We start from the raw sequence: 4,282 nt of genomic DNA, 5'->3' as shown, positions 1-4,282 counted from the left end.
TCCAATATTAGGTTCTCAGTTCTGCCTCCTTGGCTGTCTCTTTTATTATGGCATTTGCAACAAGATGATCTGTCTTCTTAACTCCTGTCATTTCTTGCAAGATCTTTAATGAAAGGCCAGCAAATTCCTCTGCCTCCCATACTTCCCCTGTCCAGAGGTTACTCCATCTGTCCGGATATTGAATAGATAAACAAAAATGATTAGGATGTACTTTCCAAACATAAAACATTGTAGTACAGGAGTTTGCCAGAGGGGATTAATATAACTAGATAGCTGTAGAAGAATGTTATGAAGACCCTGTGAATCTCTCAACCTTATGACTAAGATTGTAGATATGATCGAATCTGTAAATAGCATGTAAAAGCAAATTTATTAAAGTCTAGGACAACTGCATTACTCAGCTGTACATGGTGTATTCTTTCTTTGAGATGTGTAATAAATGGAAAAGATGGTTGCCATAGAAATGCTAAACTATGTCCTCTGGCTAGCGGATTAGAAGTCCATTTCAACCTAGTGTAAAAGAATGTATTTTGGCTATAAGTAATATTTATGGATTATTTCTATCACAGTTGCAACCCAAGTTATCAAAGGTTATATGTTCAATCTATAAATATTGCACTTTTTGAAGACTTTTGTTCCTTTGGTAAAACTTATTTTAAACATGTATATCTTTGCTTGGAAAATGTATTTTTAACGATTTTCCCCTTGAGATATTATTACAAATCTTCCTTGAAATCTATCTGATCACATAGTTGGCTTCCCTTTCTTTTTGAAGCTCTTTTTTTTTTTTTTTTTTTTTTCCGGAATCATTTGTCAGAGGCAATAATAATATTGCAAAGGATGTACCAGCACAGGAAATGCTTATGAAACATGGAAAATCCACTTACAATAACTTATAGTAATCAGCTAGCAAAAAAAATTGTGGATGGTAATATTCAGATCCTTAGTCATTTAATCTGTTCTTCAAAATTCAGAAAGTAATTACAAATCCACAGCCAGGAAAATCTATCAGTTGATGTGCGAGTTTGCTGCAGGGAGAAAATTTGTCAAGGTTAAGCTTATTTTGTCTGGTTAGCTAAGATAGGTTCTGTGGATAACAAAGAGGAAGCTGGATTTTTCTGTCAATTGAATGAATTTTATGTCATCATAAATCTGACCACTGTTTCCTGAAATATTGCTGCATAAATCCACTTTTCAGGTGTGATAACTTAAGAGAGATTTATATTCTCTAGGGAAAAAAATAATTTCCTTTTTTTCCCCCTGGCATTCAGTCATGACCTTCCTTTTGCCTAGGCCAAGGTTTAAATAATTGCTTTCTTCCCCTTCCTCTCACCTTGAATGCATGTGCACATATGTGTGTGTGTGTGTGTGTGTGTTAAATTGGATATTTAAAGGAAGGAGAACAGTAGAGAAAAAGTACCTTGCCAGGTATCCTGAACTCTAAACCACGACCTCTTAAAGTTTTAAGTTTGGGTGAGCAAATGATTATATAGTTTGTTGCCCATCTTCCCCTCATCCCCACCTCCTAGTGTCTTTCTCTTAAATGTAGTAAAATCGAATGAGTCAATATACCTTAAGTTTTTTTAGGACCTGAAAAGGAAGGCCATGAACCATTAAGGGTAGAATGTCAGTTTTCTTTTTTTTTCCTGAGATGTGGTGAAATGTAAGTAACTATACACTCCCAAGGTTAAGAACGTTTAAATTGGAGTCATTTATTGTTCACATTCATTGTTTGTTAGACATAGAATCATTGTTTTTATTTCTTTATCTAAGAATCTTATTTATGTTTGTTTGTACAAGAAAAAGTGTGGCAAACAGTGAAAGCTAGCTAGCCTAAAGCCATTCCCAATCCTCTTTTCCCTTCCCAGTCCTCCACTAGAGAGGCAGGAAATGGGAAATACTTTCTTTCTACCTCCTTTACCACTAGAGGTGCCATGTGAACCTGTTCTGGCCAATGAGGCATAAGAAGTCTACTGTGATGCCTCTGGGAAAGCTTTTTTTTCTTAATAAAGGGACAGATATTGGGACCAGCAGTTAGCGTAATGGCTATGTCGCTGGACTTCCACGTAGTCGACCGTGGTTCGCGTCCTGGACCCGGTGGCTTAAACTCATGCCAGGCGCGCGTGTGTGCGTGCCCAAGATCCCGAGAGGAGAATGGAGGAGAAGGGATTGCAGCGTGGCCATACCCCCTGGGGGGTGATTTCTCGCTTTCTGTCTCTATGTCTCTCTCTGTCTGTCTGGTGAGTGCACGCGCCCTACAGTGAAAATCTCTCAAAAAAAAAAAAAAAAGGGACAGATATGGTTGATGCACCTCTTCTCCCCCTTTTACTCCTTTATGTTCTAAATTTGAACATGATGCCTGATATCATGGGTAATATTGTGACCATGAGTCTGAAAACATGAAGCTAAGAATGATATTAGGTTGGTGCAAAGTAATTGAGGTTTTGCATTGTTGAAATTTGCTGTTCAATATTGGATATTATTTTTTAATTTTAGATTTTTGCCATAGAGCACATACACTCGTCGGAGAGAGTGAAAAGTCACCTCCCAAGGGGAATGGCCATGCTACAATCTCTTTTTCTCCATTCTCTTCTCAGGGTTTTGGGCATGCACACACACATACCTGGTGTGATTTTCAAGGTGCCAGTTCAAGAGCTTGAACAGCAGTTGACCATATGGAAGTTCAGTGTCTTAATCACCACACCACCTGCTGACCCAAGATATTGGATACATTCTTAAATAAATGTGGTTATGTTTTACATAATTTTAATGTGCATTTCTCTATTTATTTATTTATTTTTGCTAATGACTTAGTACTTATTTATTTTATATGTATTTTAGACTTTGGAAATGATGTTAGACAAAAAACAAATTTGAATGATTTTTTTGTTCAAGTTCAAAATGGGTTGTAAAGCAGCAGGGATAATTCACAACATCAACAACATTTGCCCAGGAACTGCTAACAGACATCCAGTGCAGTAGAGGTTCAAGAAGTTTCACCAAGAAGATGAGAGCCTTCAAGACGAGATACACAGTGGCCGGCCATTGTATGTTACCAATAGGCAATTAAGAGCAATCACTGAAGTTGATCCTCTTACAACTACACAAGAAATTGCCAAAGAATTCAGCATTGAGCATTTGAAGCAAATTGGAAAGGTGGAAAAGCTTAGTAAGTGGGTACCTCATAAACTGACCGAAATTCAAAAAGTCTTTGAATCGTTTTGAAGTGTCTTCTCTTATTTTATGCAACCACAATGAACCATTTCTTGATGGGATTGTGAGGTGCAATGAAAAGTGGACTTTATCCAACAACAACCAGCAATGACCAGCTCAGTGGTTGGATGAGAAGAAGCTTCATAGTACTTCCCAAAGCCAAACTTACACCAAAAAATGTCATGATCACTGTTTGGTGGGGTCTGATCTACCGCAGCTTTCTGAATGTCAAAGAAACCGTTACACTTGAGAAGTATGCTCAGCAAATCTATGAGATGTGCCAAAAACTGCAACTCCTGCAGCTGGCATTGATCAACTTTAGAAAGGGCTCAGTTCTTCTCTATAATTCCCAACTGTGCGTTGCACAACCAACCCTTCAAAAGTTGAAGGAATTGGGCTACAAAGTGTTGCCTCATCTGCCGTATTCACCTGACCACTCGTCAACTCACTACCACTTCTTCATGCAGCTCAACAACTTCCTGCAATGAAAACATTTCATAACCAGCAGGATGCAGGAGAAATTTTCCAGAAGTTCATTGAATCTCAAAGCATGAATTTTTTTAAAGAATTATTTATTTTAATTTAACTTCACTCATTCATTCATTCATTTTAATTTGACCAGACAGAGACACACACAAAGAGAGAGAGAGAGAGAGAGAAAGTGAGAAAGCAAACCACCAGGTCCAGGACTCGAACCGTGGTTGACCACATGAAAATGTCCAGTGCCTTAACCATGATGCCACCTGCTGACCCCAAAGAATGGATATATATGTTACAGGAATAAACAGACTTATTTTTCACTGGCAAAAATGCATTGATTGTAATGATTCCTATTTTGATTAATAAAAATGTGTTTGAGCCTAGTTACAATAACTTAAAATGCATGATTCAAAACTGCAATTGTTTTTGCATCAGCCTAATAGAATGGAAAGATAGAAAAGGCCAGGGTTTTTTATGGCATCCTCCTGTCTCCTGTGTTCTAGTTATATGAGACAAATAGATCTCTTTCTGTTTGAGTCATAATTTGATTTTCTGAATACATATAAGAAAACATTCTACTGGATATAGG

At 37.5% G+C, this 4,282-nt stretch overlaps 1 pseudogene; it reads left to right on the top strand.

The window, feature by feature from the left end:
• Positions 1-2,847: 2,847 nt before the first annotated feature.
• On the top strand, positions 2,848-4,056 carry LOC106734595 (histone-lysine N-methyltransferase SETMAR-like; annotated as a pseudogene).
• Positions 4,057-4,282: the final 226 nt, after the last annotated feature.

The sequence above is a fragment of the Tupaia chinensis genome, unplaced genomic scaffold (assembly GCF_000334495.1).
Source record: "Tupaia chinensis unplaced genomic scaffold, TupChi_1.0 Scaffold000154_1, whole genome shotgun sequence".
Lineage (NCBI taxonomy): Eukaryota > Metazoa > Chordata > Mammalia > Scandentia > Tupaiidae > Tupaia > Tupaia belangeri.
Note: the sequence above shows the minus strand (reverse complement) of the source record. Positions and strands in the feature narration are given on the sequence as shown.